The 19074-nt window shown below is 32.1% G+C and overlaps 1 protein-coding gene across 1 annotated transcript in view; it reads right to left on the bottom strand.

The window, feature by feature from the left end:
• Positions 1-17308: 17308 nt before the first annotated feature.
• Positions 17309-19074, bottom strand: part of LOC142327936 (uncharacterized) — a 66490-nt gene continuing 64724 nt past the window's right edge. Inside the window, exon 9 of the mRNA XM_075371327.1 lies at positions 17309-18018. The gene's annotated coding sequence lies outside the window, so the exon portion shown is untranslated. The remainder of the gene's footprint in view (positions 18019-19074) is intronic.

The following is a 19074-nucleotide window of genomic DNA, read 5'->3' as shown; positions in this document are numbered from 1 at the left end:
TATGACATTAGAAAAAACAAATTGTTAGAATAAACAAACGTTCACCACCTCTAATATACTCATCTAAAAAGATGAGTAGATTCATTTTTAATACACTAGAATAAAAACACAAAAGTTATTCTGTCATTTTTAATTTTATTTCATGTTGCATAGAAGGATAATTTTATGAAAAAGTCAAATCATTCAAATTTTTCTGTGTAACAGTGTTTTAACATATTTCTAGATATGCACCAATAGGACCATGGAACCCACAACCTCAGTTTTGGTATAAAGATAAATCACCATACAAGGGTCCAAGTTGGCCAGTTGGTAATCCAGATGACTACAGATTTTCAAAAATTGTTCAGACTCAAAGTTCAATGACTTTTCTAACACAAGCATTACAAATTGAAAATATAGATCGATACATACCAGGGGAGATATATAAAAATAAAATTCCAAAAGATGCTATAGAAGAACCTCCTGGGTAATAATAACACAATATCATAATTAAGCTACTAAAATAATTTTAAATACAAGGACTATTCGAAAGTTATTTCCAATAGATCCTTAATTTAGATTTTTATAAAAAAAACTAAAATAGATAAAAAGACTTTATTTTATACTCATATTTTATTTTTATACTCATACTCATTACATTACAGTATTTATTTTTTGGGGGAGGGCTTGGGAGGACCTTAGCTAGCTTATCTAGTATATAATAAAGCCGGTATGTTTATTGTGCAGCCACTAAACAGTAAACAAAAGTCCATCCATGACAATCCTCCTACTATTATCAAGGATACACTAGCTATTACACACTTTAAGGATACAAATCCTCAGCATGAATAAACTAACAGGGACTTCAGATCTGCATTCAAAAAGCCAACAATGTGAAAGAAGGGATCAAAGGAAAACGGGTGGGTTTCAGAAATGGTCGACCTGAGACATACATATCATCCTAATTCATACTTTGAAATAATCCTGATGGTGGTTCCGGAGGCTAAACAGAAAAAAAAGAAGTGTGGGTGGTGAAAAAAAATGATCTCATCAGAGTAAATTTTACGTAGTACTTATATCACTTTTCATGCCCATATTCAAGTACTTAGTATGACAAAATTTTACAAACCTATTTTAAAGAACTTTGTTAGAATATCTAGTTGGAATTATTAATTCTATCCATTAATTGGTTTCAGATGACAAGGTCAGCTAGACTTTTGTCTTAATAAAGATGTTGGGTCATAAAGAGTTAATAAAGATGGGTTAATAAAGATGTTGTCTTAATGAAGATCATGAGACCATGAGGAATGATGAAAAATCTCCTGCTTGGATTTCATAAACAGATTGTGCTATATGTTGAGTGAATTGACTGCATGACTGTCAAAGAAGAAAAGCAACTTGTGATATTTGTTCACTGGTGACTAATAAGGTCTATAGGTTATTATTATTAGTAACTTCTTACATTAATATAATTCATTTTCTGTGAATTTGTCTACAAAATTTCCTTCTGATCTCAAAACATTGTACCTGTCATTTTAGGTTCAATAAATAATATCTGTCTTAAATTTTGAATTTTTGTACTAATCATTTTTAGACCTACTATTTATATAATTATTATGGTTCTACATGGCATGGTTTCCACAATCCTTTTGACTAAACAATTATCACGTACCTCACAATTAGCAGGAGTGATAATGTGATGTTTTATGAATTGCTGTTTTAACAAAACTGAACAGAATAGATGGCAGATAGGTATACAAAAAATAAAACACTAGTGGCTACTGCGCTATGATACTACCAGTGTTTATTTTCAATAATCAGTTTTGGAATCATTTTATCTCTTCTACTATCACTATTAAAATACTAATAAGGATAAATAAAATACCAGCATTTAATTTTCTGAAAAATTTAATTTAATTTTTCTGAAAAAGTATATAAAACTTAATAAATTAGTTTTTTATATGGTTTATTAAAAATATTTTTACTTATTAAATTCTTAGCATTAATTAAATATATATCAGTTTCTGTCATTCTTATAAAAAAATATATATAAGAAAAGAATCCATATAAAATATAGATCTGGAAACACTTTGCTTTTGAGTTTAAAGCTAGTGAAAGAATTCAGATATCTCCATCCACTTCTGTCCCAAGCCTTCTTCTTTGTTCCCTTGTAATTTCCAGTCTTCATCTAATCTGTTGACTTCATCTTCTTTCTTGTTCCCTTTTTCATTCTACTTACCCATCCAATGCAATTGTCAAGATAGATTCCACTTCCTCTAATTACATGCCAAACCAGTTCTCTTTTCTTTTTTGTATTTCCCACATAAGTACACTTTCTTCTTTAATCCTCTTCATTACTTCCTCATTCCTCACTTTATCCCCCTTCATCATCGTCCATCCTTTATTCCCATACAGTTCCTCACTTTATCCATCCCATCTTATTTTTCCATCCTCATCCATATTTGCATCTCTAAAGCCCTCCAATCCCTCTCCCCCTTCCTCATCGTCCATCGTTTATTCCCATACAAGACACTTCATACACAGCATTTGGCTAACTCTTCCCTAGCTCTTACGTCCAGTCTTTTACTATGTACAATTCTCTCTTCTTGCTGAAGGATTTCTTGGCCATTTCTCTCCTTCCTTTTATTTCCATTGTGCTCTTCTAGTCCTCAATCACCATAGTCAGTATTATGGTACTCATTTTCCTATTTTTATCATCTCAGCAAACCTTATGCGCCTTATTTTTTGTATTACTATACTTATTTCTTCCTTTTTTCTTCTAATATATTCCTTATTGTATCTTCAATGTAAATGTTGAATATTGTCTGTGAGAGGCAACATCCTTGCCTAACTCCTTGACCTAGATCCACGCAGTAAGTCATATTTTATTTACTTTCATTGCTGTTGTTTGTCTCGTGTATAATTCTTTAATTCTACTTTTTTCTCTTTAAGAATCTACATCATTTTTTTCCATTTGACTCTATCAAATACCTTCTATAAATCTATGAAACGCAAGACTCATTCTTCTTCGTCTCTCTAAATATCTTTCTTAAGACATCCTTAGTAAAGGATGGGGTCTTAAGAAAGAATAAAGGTCTTAAGAAAGATTCCAATGGTCAGTAGACCATTGGAATCATTCCAATGGTCTGACCATTGGAATCTCTGGTTCTTTTCTCTTTCCTGAAACCAAACTGTTCTTCTCCCGTGTCTTCCATTACTCTTACCAACCTTTAGTTTAGGACTAGAGTTTTAGTACAGCATTATTTGATCTTTGGAGAGGTGATGTAGGGGATCTGCTGCCTGGCAGAATATCAGATGTTGATGAAAACTCTACATAAATGACTGAGCAAAATTAAAAGTTATATATATATATATATATATATATATATATATATATATATATATATATATCAAATTCATTTACATATACATTATATATATAATGTATATATATATATATACATCATTTATATATATATCAAACTTTGTTGTTGAAAGGAATTCTAAAAACTATTAAGTCCTCTTCATCAGTAATACAAATGGGTTTTTAATTGCATTGAATATATAAAAATGTAAGCAAGAAAAAACTAATCAGAATTCTTTAATGTTGCATAAACAGATGTCCTGATGTTTGGGAACCAAAAAGACCTGAAGTATTTTTTTCAAAATTTGACAAATCAACTCTTATACAAAGACCATTATTAATAGATTTTTATAAAGAAAATAAAAAGTTAGCTGAACAGGGATTACTAATTCAGGAGAGTTTAGAAACAATCGGTGATAAAAGAGAACAATATTATAAACCTTGTGTTAAAGTTATGACTAAATCAAATAAACCAATTAAGGAAGAAAGTGCAGGATCATTAAATGAAAAAAGTAATTTACAAATAATAAGAAATAAAGATGATAAATCCTGTGCAACTAACTTTATTACAGCAGAGACTATACCAACATATAAAGAAATAAAAAGTGATATAAGAGGTCCTGATACAAGATTTTCTCATACAGCGGCAAAAAATAAAGATACTACAACAAATATAACTAGTTTTGGAAGGAAAAATATAAAAAATGATAACTGCAGATGTTGTATCAATAAAAATGACAAAAGGGTCACTTTTAAAATAAAAACAGATATTTAAAGATGTAGTAATTTTAATTGATAACTTATGTTTTGGTAATAATTATGTTTAACTTTATACTAAAGAGAGATACTGAATGTATTGCTAAGTAAAATGAAAGTGAATAAAGTTATTTTTAACATTTGTTATTTTATTCCTTGGCTCAAAGAAAAAAGTATACAGATTACAAGGATAAAAAAAATATATTATTCATATTTGCAGAAAAATCAAAATTTGGATAATTGTAATCTGAGATACTGTGTGGAACCAGTTTTGTTCATCGGTCTAATTTTTTCGGCTTTTCTATATATATTATATTTGTACCCCAGTAACCTGTAAGGGCGTTAAATTTAACTTAATCTAAGGTACAGAAGGGGACAACTCTTGTTCTTTCGTCTAATATTTATCGGCTTTTCTTTTCTGATTATATTGAAGTTCATCCACGGAAAAACGTCTTCCAAAAGAGCCACATCTTTGACTGCTACCAACCTTTTTTACAGGAGCTTTTAAACCGGATTTCAACCCGCTTAACTCGTCGAAACTGTTTCTTCTAGTTCTTTGTAATTTTATGCGAGCTGCTCATATTGCTGCTTTCAGTATCTCGATTTCAAGCGTCCACCAACATATGTTCCTTCCCTGTCGTGCTGGTGGTGGTCTAAGTCTAACACATTCTTTACCCATGATAGTACGGAACCCGTTCCGATTTCTGTCTCTTATTGCTTTCATTTTTACTTTCACCGTCTGAGTAAAGGCGCGTGATTGATTCATTGTAGGCTTCCTTCTTTTTCTCCTTCGTTTTTCTGTCGGTAGTCCCAGGTTGACTTCAAAAAATATTCCCAAAAGGTCACTCGTGAAATCTTCCTGTATTATTCGCTATGAGGTTAGGTTCCCAACATTGTTGCCCGAAATGTTCGTAATGTCGATTACCGAGCCCCTCCCGCGACCCACAAATAAGCAGATTCCCGGTATATTGACGACCTCCATGTTGAGTGCATTTAACAGTGTCGCTCATTCAGTTCATTCAACCTTATGAATAGACAATATTTTAACAACATTGTTTTGTATATAATTTTTATCTTTCTAATACTATTATATAATAACTTCATTTCATTCAAATTCAATATTATTTCTGTTTGTATCATTTCTATAAAAATGGAACTTAAATATTTAATTACGAAACAAGACATAGTAAAAAAAAAGCATAACAAGATTAAAAACATTTATTGACAACTTTAACCCCGAATCAGATGATTACCATCTATTTACTATTAAATTCAACAAACTATTAGAATACGAAAAGGCATTTTTTCAAGTTCAATATGAAATAGAGTTACATAAAGACCTACAAGACCGACAGACATATGACAATTTCTTTGACAAACTTAAATTAAAACATAAAAATTAGAAAATCATTTCAAAAATTTCGGAAGTAACTGATGCAATTAAAGCGATTAGCAAACCAAATCCAATTACGTTAAAACCTATACAAATTGAGCCCTTTCACGGTGATGTGAAGGCTTGGCATAACTTCTTTGATCTTTTTAATAGTTTAGTCCACAACCGAAAAGAATTTTCTAATGTTGACCAATTTTACTACCTCACAAATTTCTTAACGGGTAACGCACTTATGTAATAAAAACTTTATCAGTAACGTCTGAAAATTATGAAACTGCTATAAAATTACTTAAAGATCGTTACGATAACAAAAGGCTTTAGATAACAGCTAAACATGCTTTAGAAATTAATTTAAAACCATTAAAAAAGGAAAATTTATCCAAGTTCATTCAAATATTAATGCATTGAAGAATCTAAATATTGACTATTTAGAATTTATTATAATACAGTTAATTACTCAAAACTTAAATTTAAATACTTTAAGAGACTGGGAAAAACCATTGTAAAATAATGAATATCCAAAGTTAAAACAACTCATTTCTTTCTTAGAATCCAAGCGTAGACTACTTGAATCCACAGACACGATTCAAAGTAATCAAAAACCACAGCCGTCTAATGGATTTAGCGGCAAAAATTATGATTATTCAAAACCTAGTTTAAGTAAAAATGTATTTCATATAAATAATTCTAATAATTTTATCTGTACATTATGTAAAACTAGCAACCATCCATTGTATCGATGTGATACGTTTTTAATTTATAATGTTAATGAAAGGAAAAATTTGTATTTCAGAAAAAATTATGTTTTAATTGTGTAAGTAAACAACTTGTCAAAGATTGTCCAAGCAATCATAAATGTAAAACATACTCACGGAAGCACCATACACTAATTCATTTAGATAAAACGCTGCAATAGCCTGCAATTAAATCTTCCAAGCCGAATCAAGCTCCTTCGGCTAATAGTTCATATTATACTTTAAAATCAGAATCTAACAAGTCTGTTTTACTTGCAACAGCTGTAGTTAATGTAAAAGATAAAAAAAAAGGTAATTTCATCCAAGCAAAAATCTTACTTGATTTCGCTTCGATGATTTCATTTTGTACTGAAATGTTTGCCGCCAAACTTGTGCTTCAAACCGAACCTGTTCTGTTCTCATGCCGATCACAGGTATTAACAATGTCGTTACCAAATCTAAGCTAAGCATTGATTTAAATATTAATTCTAGATATGAAGATTTTAATTTTAACTTGAAATGTCATGTAATGCCATCCATTACAGGTTTGTTACCTAATGATTTTGTAAACATAACAGACTGGGAAATTCCTTCTCACCTTTTTCTAGCCGATCCTCATTTCAATATTCCTGGGCAAATCAACATTCTCCTGGGAGCTCAATATTATCTTTCTCTACTTAAGCCTGTTCAATTAATTCATAATTCCAGTCATACCATACTTCAAGAAACTCATCTTGGATTTATAGTCTCTGGTCAGTTCCCTACTAAATCTAGTAAACGGAAAAACAATTCAAATTCCATATCACTTCTTGTTAGTAATGAACAGCTTTCCTCTCAATTAGAATAATTTTGGAGATCCGAAGATAGAAGATAGCTTACCGACTAAGGAGGAATCTTTCTGCGAAAAACACTTCGTGATCAACGAGGCAGATTTGTTGTGTCTCTTCCTCGTAAGGCAAATTGTACTTTAGGAGATTCATTTGCAAATGCCAAACATCGTTTCAATTTATTACAGCGTAGAATTAAGAAAAATCCTGAACTCAAGGAAGAACTTCCATTACATGAAGGATATCAAGAATTGGATCGCATGCAACCTGTAGATTCATCTCAGTCTAAGGTTCATCTGAAACCTTTTATTTGCCCCATCACGCCGTATTTTGTGAATCTTCCACTACCAAAACAAGAATAATATTTGATGGTAATGCGAAAACTTGAAATGGCCAATCACTCATTCAATTCTTGCTACAGGCCCGGTAGTACAACAAGATTTATTTTCAATTATAATTCGTTTTAGAACTCATAGCTACGTGCTATCAGAATATATTCCTAAAATGTAGAGACAAATTCGCATCAATCCTAGACTTTTCATTGCAAAGAATCCTATGGTATGATAATGACACCTCATCAATCATTCCATACAATTTACAGACAGTTACTTATGGTTTAGCACCTTCAAGTTTTCTAGCCAGAAGATGTTTGATTGAAATTTCCAATCAAAATGAAGCCTCTTTTCCTCAAGCTTGCCAAGTAATTAAGCAAGATTTTTATGTCGATGATCATTTTTATTTACACTTTTGTATAATTTGTCATAAAAAACTAAATCAAGACAAGAAATATTTTATGAAAATTAAAATACATTACAATTTCTGAAAGTAGAAATCAGTTTCCTGGTATTAAGTAAAATTAAACTTATATTAAAATTTAATAACATGATTTTTCTATAAATATCAAGAAACTATTTTAATTAAGAAATAACAGAAATCATATGTTTTTTTTTGTTTTTTTTAGTGCTACTTTTAAGTGAGTTTGAAAGAATAATAATAATAATATAATAATTAAAACATAAAAGTAGAATTAAATGATATAATAAGTTACAAAGTATATTAAGAATAATGTTTTTATTACAAAAAAAAAAACTTGTGATTTTATTTAACATTGTAACTCTTGTTTCTTTCTCTTCAATTCTGTTTTTTTTTCATGTAATTAAAATCAATTACAACAAATAGACTATTTACTTTTTATTCATGTAAAACTTTTACGAATAAGTTCAAAAAAGCCAGCAAAGTCAAAAAAAATTCCTTGCGCTGTCTCATATATTTAACAAGTTTTTAAAATGGAAATAATGCAATAAAATTAAGTTATGTAACTTTAATTATTGTGGTTATACTATAGGCTTAATTGTTGATATTCTAGCCTTGAAGTAGGACAATTCATCTGTATTCCCATTTTAAATCTACTGTTAACCATTTTAAATCCACTTTCGAATAACTTCCACCGACTAAACTAAAAGAGAACGAACAAGTAACGTTCCATACACACACGGAGTAAAAAAAACCTATCTTCCACCAGCATGCCATGATCGGCACTGCTGGAGCAACAGTGTTCTCTCTCCCTCGCAGCCTCCATGGGCACATGCACACAACACACACTTCACAGTTCCATACAAAGATTTTTGTATCTTTTTCATAAACTGGGGGATGGCTACTGACATTATGCTTAAGGATTATATTTATTTATTTAGCGTATGGCACTAAGACACAACACCAATTACAGTCAAAGATTACAAAAAAAATTTCTAACAAATTAGTATAAGCTACTGATTCTGGAGTCACCATCAGGATATCTTCAGGAGTCCCTTCATAAGCTGTCCTAGGGCAAACTTCTGTGATGTGTTTAATAGTCTGATTTTCACCAAACTTGCAAAGAAGCATCGATGTTTTACCCCATTTACACAGGAAATGGGCACACCTACCATGTTGAGTTTGTATTGTGTTTAACGTTGACCATGTCTTACATGGCAAGTCAAAACCTGGCGGCTTTTGAGTAGTACATGGAATTTGGTTATTCTGCTTGTGGTCCATTCTTGATACCAGGTGTCAGTCAGGTTGAATTCTTCCTCTGTGACAGCAATTGCTGTTTTGAAAGGTGGCTTTCTTGATCGGAAGGCGACCATGATTGGCATCCTCAATGCCTTCATGTAATGGTAGGTTTCAAGTGTCCATAATCTTATACTCTCTTATAAGGGCAATCATACGGTACAAATTTGGGGGTGGTATGTGGCTCAATACTGGGAACCGTTCCACAGGAGTAGACCTGATAGCCCCAGCAATCATTCTCAAGTATCAATTCTATGAGCATAAGGGCTGTGTTAAGCCACACTGGCACACAACATTCCACAGCCAAGAAGACGAGGTTCAGAGCTGATGTGCGCAAAGAGGAAGCTGATGCTCCCCATTTTGTTCCACAGAGCTTATGTATAATGTTGTTTGTAGTTTTCAATTTCTTTGCAGTTCTCATTAGGTGCTCCTTAAATGAAAGCATTCAACGAAATATCTTTGTTCTATCATCCCTTCTCTCCAGACAGTGTTATAAGCGGTTGATAAATCAATGTATGCAGCAGAGGTTTTAAGATTTCTTTGGAACCCCGCTTCAATGTACTTCATGAGCGAGAGAACTTGGTCGTAGCAACTTCGTTTTGGCCTAAAGCCTGGTTGTTCAGTTGGTATAACATCAAATATTCTCTGACAGATTCTGTTCTAGATAAGCCTTCCTTTCTAGTAATCTATATGTCACTGATAGCAATGGTGTAGGCCTATTTCTCTTAGGTATGTTTGCTGGTTTCTCCGCTTTTAAAATGGCTACTACCTTCGATTGCTTGAACTCTCTGGGTTCGCTGCTGGTCTGCTCTATGTCAGTGAAGACTCTGGCCAGCCAAAGTTTTGCGTATTTTCTGCAGTTTAACAGGAATTCCGTATTGATGCCATCAAATCCTTGTGCTTTTCCTGGAGCACCAATTTAATGTCTTCAAGTGTAAGGATTATATATTGTACAAGTATAAAGAAAAAAAGGGCTCATTATATTAATTAATGATAATATTAAGTGCAAATAGGGATTGGTGCAGTTCCACAGTGCCTATATGTAAGCCGCCTCTGATTTTGATAAAATCTTTTGTTTGATTTCTTTATGTTCTTTACTCTTGCTCTCAGCTCTAGTATTTACTTTTGTGAGCAGACTTGATATGTATTGTAGAAATGATTCAATATATCAATATTTTTATTATGTGTTTATTATAAATAATTTGTTTATTTTGATGAATTAATTCACCACATTAGTTTTAAAAAAAAGTTTGTATTAGGGAATTATGCGATGGAATTTTTTATTGTATGAAAAATGGCATGCCTGGTCAGGGGATTCAATCCCACCGAGACCCTCAGATGAAAAGCCAAGCCCCTATTACCACTCCGCCATGAGATCACCTGCTATTAATGTCGGCTGTAATTATCATCTACCCTACAAAAAATACAATAATTATTATCTCTTCTATTAAATACACATCAACCTAATTCCAATGAAAATTTAATATAAGCACGTATTTTTGTATAAAATTCATTTTCAATATCTTCACTTCAAACTTTCTTCTTATTGTTTCATCAAAGAAGAAAGGTCAAGGCTGGCGAGACAGGTTTAAGGTGAGGGGAACAATTTCAAATAATTTTATATAAAAATTCTGATCAAAATCTGCTAAATGGAGCAGAGAGAAATGATATTATTAGTTACCTAACTTCTGCACAATGCATACTATATACTAATTATTGTCATATAGCAGGATGAAAAGAGAGGAAAAGGCCGAGTTCCTGCCTCCTAAAAACAAGGATTTTTTGAATGGGTATGGTAACACTATCAGAAAAATCCCTGGTTTTCTTTTCTTTTAAGCAGATTTCATGGGAAACCTACCTATTGTAATGGGTACCATGATTCAACTTCCAGAAAATTTTGACATATCTTCGCATTTCACATCCCCCAGACTCCAAAATCACCATCAGTTCAAAAGTTTATATAACCACTTATATATATAAAATCTATATCACTTTCTTGTGGACACAATAACTGCCGTAATTTTGTGCCAATCATTTTCAAATTGATATATAAAATATAACAACTCCAAATCTCGGTCAAGTTTGTTAATGGGCAAAATCGACCATGGGGGGCTTTTTCGAAAAAACAAAATATCGCTATAACTTTCTTGTTAAGTAAAATATCGTATTCATTTAAAGTTCCTACTACTCTTTGGATGAAGACCTAAAACTTATTTCACTAAAAGTTTTTGATATCACCAACCATTGGCCCAGGGGATGGAAAAAATGGGGTTTCAAAGATAAAAAAAATCATACCTCCCTTAATAGGCACAGTATCAAATCGATTTAAACTGGGTCGTTAGTCCTCTAAACATTACCTAAAATTTTTGTCTGAAAATTTTTGATATTACCAACCCTTACGGTAAGGGATGACTAGATTGTTGCTGGAATCGTAAGATGGGGCTAAACATGTGAAACTTTTTTTCACCTGCTATCATTGTAATATTGAGTAAATTTAAAGTTTTCTTAAATTTAAGGTGGAAATCTTTTTTATCCTTTACTTAGCACCGGTAAAATCTACCTCCGTCTTCCAGCGTGCCGAAAGGGATTTTTTTTGTATGCTTTGATTACTTTTCTTCATTTTTATTTTCAAATTTAAAATCTATAAAACTGTTCAAATATGTAAAACTTCTGTATTCATTATTACCATGTAGTTATGTTGTTTGTCATGTTCAGTTTTCTATGTAGAAATATGTTGAAACCTACTGTTGAATTTGAGACTTAACAACCTGCTACACTCTCTTTTCTAAATTTGATGTGACCTCCTTCAGTTCTTTTCACTATACAAGCAATCAAATTTTTCTTCACTCTTCAGGATGAAGATATGAGATCAACTTCATAAATTTGTTTTTTCTTAAATTTTTGTGTCATTATGAGTTAACTTTATAATAACTATCAAAGCAATGATTAGATTAAAATGCACCTGAAAATTTAATACAAATTAAACAATCTTTTAAATAAGCTTAGTATAACTTTTAGAAGCTAGAATATGATGGGTCTATCCTCAATGACTCTGAGAGAAAAAATTAAGGACCTACTAGACTCCTTGCACAATACCTGAATTCGCATATCAATAGGGGCATTTGCCACTACCTCTATACCAAGTTTACTGATGGAATTCTATGAACTCTAATTACATTACAGCAGGAAATTCCAGGCTATCAAGTATGCAATCAGCAAGTCCTGTTTCTCCAACTGCTCACAGCAAACGACCAGGCATGCTAGCACTCTACTACTCGAGGGAAAGAAATCCTCTTACTGCAGTCTTTCAACCTGCTTCGCTATCACCGGGAACTAGATCTGCCTGTTCTTAGGATTCTCAGAAAGGAAATAGGATGCGGCGCTTCTTGGTTATACGCATCTCTAAAGACTGAATACTTACCATCTGGAAGTTGTAAATGGGACCCACATTACCAGTCTGCTAGAGACCAATTTAGCGAGATGGCCAAGAAGTACAATGGATACACTCACATCTATACAGATGGCTGTCTTGGCCAATGGATGTGGCTATTCAGTTATATTCCCCGACACCGAGATATATAAGCTTAGTACCTATTTCTCTGTGTTCTTTTGCAAGGCCTACGCAATTTACTCTGCCTTGAAGAGTTATCGATACTCGTACTGTTGACAACTTCCTGGTAATTACAGGCTCTATGAGTGTACTTGAGAGCATGAGCTGCAGACGAACTGAATCCATCGTCCAAATAATTTACGATACCCTCAAGAATAAATAAATAAGATTGGTATGGGTCCCTGGCTCTGTTTAAGGATGTGCACCTAGTTGTGGAAAAATCCATTACCAGGGAAAGCCTGCAGGGTCCCATTCTCGGTCCCCTGCTGTGGAACTTTGTATTCGACGGATTTCTGGGATTGATATTTCCAGAAGGGGTCACAGCACAGGCTTTCGCCAATGACTATCTCCTTTTAGTTCGTGGTAATTCACAACCACAGCTACAGAACCGGGCTCAGGCGGCCTTGTCAACTGCAGAGGGCTGGACGGACATTGAAAATTTAAAGATTTCTGTGCCCAAGACAAAGTTTATGCTTCTCAAGGGTGCAGACAAATTATCATACAGTCGTAACCCCCATATTAAATATAAAGGCTGTGTAATCGACCGAGTTAGAATTCATAAGAACCTAGGTGTTTTGTTTGATGAAAAACTGCTTTTAGCAACTACATTAGGCAAATAGCAGCGGATGCTGTCTCAGTAATGCACAAACTTAGGAGGATTGCTCGGAAAGACTATGGGTTGTTGGGCTGTCAAATGTACATGGTGTACTGAGGTATCTTCGAAAGCATGACATCTTATGCGGCACCTGTTTGGGCGCATAGGTTGGATATGAATAGAGCACTTGTTCAGAATTTAAGGAGTGCCCAGCGCAGAGCCTTAATTGTATGCACTGGTATTTTTAAAACAACCTCCTACGAGGCTACCACCATATTGGGAAAGCTCTCCCAATCGATTTAATGGTGAAACTTTGAGCAGCCATGTGAAAATTGCGAAGAGGCCGGGAGGCCGAGGTATTTGGGATGCAGTTTCGAGCCGGGCCAGTACCAGAGTGGAATGGTGATCACAATGAACCAGATCTAAATTTTGTTCAGTTGCCCATCTCCTGCTTGTGGAAGAGGCTGCAAAGCGTCGTGATGGAAGCATGGCAGCTGGAATGGGACAACACGACTAAGGGAAGATCCTTGTATAAGTTTATACAGGATTTGGGGGGATGGTATGTCTTGAGCTTGTTTTTAAGGGCAATGGGTGCCTGGGTGCTCACCAATCATGCTAACTTGAACCAATATCTGCCTGGCAGCTTATCAGCTGGCAGGCGGATAAGGCCTTGTGTGGAGGTACAGTCAAATGAACACCTGATGTTTGACTTCCCTGCTCTTGGTGGGGGGGGGAGGGGGGGGCAACTGGCCAATGCGAAAGCCGCATTATCAGACCGTGTGAGAGTTCCTAGATGCGGTTACTTTGTTCAATCGGCATCTATAGTTTACTTAAGGGAAAGACTCTTACCGCATAGCTGTGGGAAGCTAACCCTGAGTATGGCTGACCACCAACCAATTATTATGGTTCCAAGTGCTATAAAAATGGTGGACAGGTACTTACTGGCATTCAGAGGCCTAGGCACGGCAGTGAATTGCTGCCTAGATGAAATAAATTTTATTATGGATGTCATATATATTTTTAGTAGTTGACGGAGTGTACCTACCCATTTTAGCAAATATATGACAAGTGAGCGGTTGGGACACGTAAGCCGGTGGTGTATGGCATCACACTTAGTCTGCTTATGCTGTTAGGTAGGCTGTAGAAGCTATTTAGGACACTGGTCGCTAAACTATTTCGAGGCTCAGTAACCATTTATGGCACAGACATTCGATCTTATGCTTTAGGACGACCGAATGGGGTGGTGGCGGGAGAAATTCCAAGCAAACCAAGTGGGTCCCTGACCATTGCAGCATCCTTGTGAATGAATGGGCTGATGAGGCTGCCAAAGGAGCATCAATAAATGGCCTCCCAGTAGTACATATGGGAGCGACTTCATGAAAACAATCCATGATAAATTATGTTCTCAGTTCTCTAAGTAAGTTCTGGCTGTTGTCCCCCATGTCCTTACATAGTATCTGGGAGAACGTATTAGACTGTTTGAGAAACCTTTTTTCCCAAGCAACAGAAGGGACGAAGTTATCCTACCTTGGCTGAGGATTGGACACACTAGGTTTACCCATGCCCATCTATATGACTCTCCTCAGCAGTACTGTGAAGCATGCAATGTAAAATGGTTCATATACCATTTGCTCATGGATTGGCCAATCTTCAGAACTATTCGACAAAATTAGATCTGTGTTCAGATGTGAAGTTTCTACTAAACTGGAAGGAATGCATAAAAACTGTTGCACTTTCTCTCTGATAGCACGATGAAGAACATAATTTAATGGTTTTGCTTAATTTGTGTAATTTATTTTGTGTTTATTGTTTTTGGTGTTTATTTTATTATTTACGATCAAGTAGTTACATTTAAGTCGCTAATGAATATAATTGTTGATGCAACTATAAATAATCCCCTTCACTCTTTCCTTTATTTGATGTGATTGATTCCAACTAATTCCACAGTCAGTAATACTTTCATATTCTAGATATACTTTAAAGAATGGTTAATCACTCTATTACTAAGGAGATTTAATGATGAAACAGTAAGGATTAACCATGCCCATAAAAAGAAACCTGGACTTTAATTTAACAAAGAATTGGAATTTTGAAAGAAAATTCAGAATTTTCCTTTCAAAATTCCAATGAATTCCTGAATCATTCACGAGTCCAACTTGGATTTCCAGGAAATATAAACGCTGTGGCATTTTACAGGATTTAGCTCTGAAAGAGGGAAATGCCAAATTTATTGATGATAATAATGAATTGGATGATGAAACATCATCGAAAAAGAAAGTAATTTTATCTACCCATTTTTCAGTAAACAGTTAATTTTTTAAACAAAATTTTATCAGTTCAACATGTACTTATTAATCACTTCAAAAAACCTTAATAAACTTTTATTTTTAATTTTTTAAATTTTTACTTTATTTTAGTTGAACTTTAATTTTAGGTCCTGAATTTTAAACTTTCTTATGTTCTAAATTGCAATTATTGTTTTTAAAAATCAATTTATAGATGACGACTTATTTTGATGAGTTCGTGTTTACCATTAACCTTTCCAAGAATAGACACCATTCCCTGGATATTACTATGTTACTAATTTTAATATATTTTTACTTTATTATTACAAGGAGAGCAATGTGCAATTTGTTAAAACCAAAATCTCTAATCTTCTATACCTTCATTTCTAATGCTTTTGTTTACTGCATAGTCTGCAAATCAGAGATGTCTTAATTCTTTATAAAATACTAAAATTAATAATAAAGCAAATAAATTTTTTCTAACAATCAATAGAAACATAGAAAAAAGTGTTTTTAAACAACATGCAAACTACATAACACAATGTAGATTTGTGTTAATTTCTTTAAATGTATGAATAGAACATAATTAAGAAACTGTCAATCTAACTGAATAGGAGAATCTTATTAATAAAGATTTTATTGGGCTATAAACTTTGGAACCAATGAAAATAAGTACCACTTACGATATACCGTTGAAAAGCTCCCAATGAGAGCTTATTACTGCAGTTAAGAAAAGTCCAAAATGCAAAAGATTTGAATTTTGGACCTTTATGGACACTTTTGGTCAAATCGATTACAATTAAAAGGAGAGGTGCACAACTAGATATTACAACAAAATAAATAAATAAATACAAAAATTTCAAAATTCTACGGCTAATCGTTTTTGAATTATGCGAGACACATACATACATACATACATCATGCCGAAACTAGTCAAAATGGATTCAGAATGGTCAAAATGGATATTTCCATTGAAATCTGAAAACTGAAATTTTTCGCGATTACAATCATTCCTTGTACTTCATACAAGGAAGTAAAAAATAAAAAAAAATAACAAAGTTAAATAAAAGCTTTTTTAAAAAATCATTTTTTATATGTAATCAAATATATTTTTGTAATTTTTTTTGTTTTTTTGTATTTTTTTTAAGACTAAAAAAAAGTAAAAATATTTATTTTTACACATCGAAGTTACATACGTGTACCAAATTTCAATCATTTTCATACGATAGATCAAAAGATATAGCAGTTGCAAGATTTGATTATTCCTAAAGCGAGTTAAATAAAAGCTTTTAAAAAATAAAGTAAAAATACATTTAAGTAACTGAAAATGAAAGTATTACTTTCTTAAACCAAAATATAGTAAACATTAAAGAACCATCTTAATGAAAGAACCTAGTTAAAAAAAAATTATATATCAAATAAAAATTATATAAATCACAATGTGCCTCTTAATTTCACAAATTAATTTGCACATTGCCTCAAATTAAGAGGCATATATATAAATTTCACCAATTTTATATATATATATATGGAAAAATTCATGTTTATTAGTGTATTAAGAAAAAAATTAAAACTTCTAGGTTGTATTTTTAACAGGCTTTAGTAAAAAAAAATATGGAATTAAGTAAGTAGATTTTAAGCCTTATTTATGACATTTGTTTTTGGTAAGTTTGCAAAAATGTTTGGTGCAATAACAAATAAAAAGTATTATAAAATTTGAATACAATTTATTAAAAAAATTACAAAATATATAATTAATTATAAAATATAATTTATAAATCATTCATAAAATATAAATATATAAAAATATATGTAAAATTAAAATTATTTATGAAAATGTTATCGTATATTTTAAAATGCTACAAAAGATTTTCAATTATTATTTAACAGTTATGTACAAAATATAAATATTTATTAATACGATCACAACAATTTAATTAAAATTTTAAAACTATGTTTAAATTATAGAACAATTTATGTAACACTCACAGAAACAAAGATAGAGAGGTAGTTTCTGTTAGTTTTACGTAACAATGTAAACTTATAAATATATATATATATATATATATATGTATACAATTTCATAACCAAAAAGTAACATACATCTATGGACTTTACTGGCTAACATATTTTTATAGGAACTCATTAAATAATTAATTGTATTATAATTAAAATTGATATATAAAACTTTAGTTCAAAGTTAATATTTTAAAGTACCAGTTAGAAAATACTAAATAAATTGACTTAATACCCAGTAAAATATATTTATTTTTTATTAGGTTGCCAGCAAAGTACTGTTCAGTTTTATGATGTTTATATATGTGATGTACAGGTATATTAGAAGTGTAGGTACTTTTCAAGAAGATGCCCATAGCTGATCTGTAGTTAGTCACTTTAGTAAGTCAGTTAGTTGTAAGATGGCGCCACTGAAAGGAGAAAATAAATTAAAATTATAATCTAACTTTATATAATAAATAATTATAATCGAACCAAACTTAACCTACTTTGCTTGCTAACCTTGACTAGTGAGTAAAGCAAGCGTAGGTCAAGTTTGGTTAATTATATTTATACTTTTAGATTTATTTATTATATATATATATATATATATATATATATATACATTTATTATACAATGGACCTTCAATTTACACAGGTGTTACGTTCCGGAAAATTTCTGCGTATAATGAAATCGCGTAAATTGACTCACATTTAATGGAGAAATACTGAGTAGATTCTTGTTAAGTTATACAGTAAATTACTGTACTCAAAAAATACTGTACTTTATTTTACTATTTTATTATTACAGTATCATTGTATTATTTTAATGATATTACAGTACAATGTACGTGTTTAATACAGTACAGTACAGTACAATGTACGTCAGTTTTAAAACGCTGTAACAAAATCATTTTATATGGGATCTAAGTCATTTATTTTTTTTTATATTCATAAAGAAATCAGTTTTATTACACAATTTGAACGACGTTTATACAATGTAAAATGTTTTATTTAGACTAGATAGAATATGACCATTTTTTTCTCAGAAATGTGCTTGTATGTGTGTATGTGTGTGTGTGTGTGTGTGTGTGTGTGTGTGTGTGACTTGTGTATTATAATTGCTATGAGGATTACGGATTTATTTATTATTTACAAAAATAGCTTATCTTACTAGCAACATATCGATGTATTGAAACACATAATAAATTATGATATACGGGACACAAAAAAAAAGAAGGAATTTGTGATCATAAATATGTCACTTTTACTTGAGGTCTATAAATATCTTTTCTAACAAATGATATCGGTGAACATGTAACAACATCGATTCGTAATGAATAACAGTATACAGTAAAAATGGTTTTTTGTCAATCTGATTATCCTTTTGAGTGGTGGGATTTTTTATAAAACGTACTTTTCTGAATCTACTTTCACTTATACTAACATACGTTACTAATCTGTGATTTATGACAAGGGTTTTTCAT

The sequence above is a fragment of the Lycorma delicatula genome, chromosome 7 (genome assembly GCF_047948215.1).
Source record: "Lycorma delicatula isolate Av1 chromosome 7, ASM4794821v1, whole genome shotgun sequence".
NCBI lineage: Eukaryota > Metazoa > Arthropoda > Insecta > Hemiptera > Fulgoridae > Lycorma > Lycorma delicatula.
This window is presented reverse-complemented; position numbering and strand designations above follow the sequence as displayed.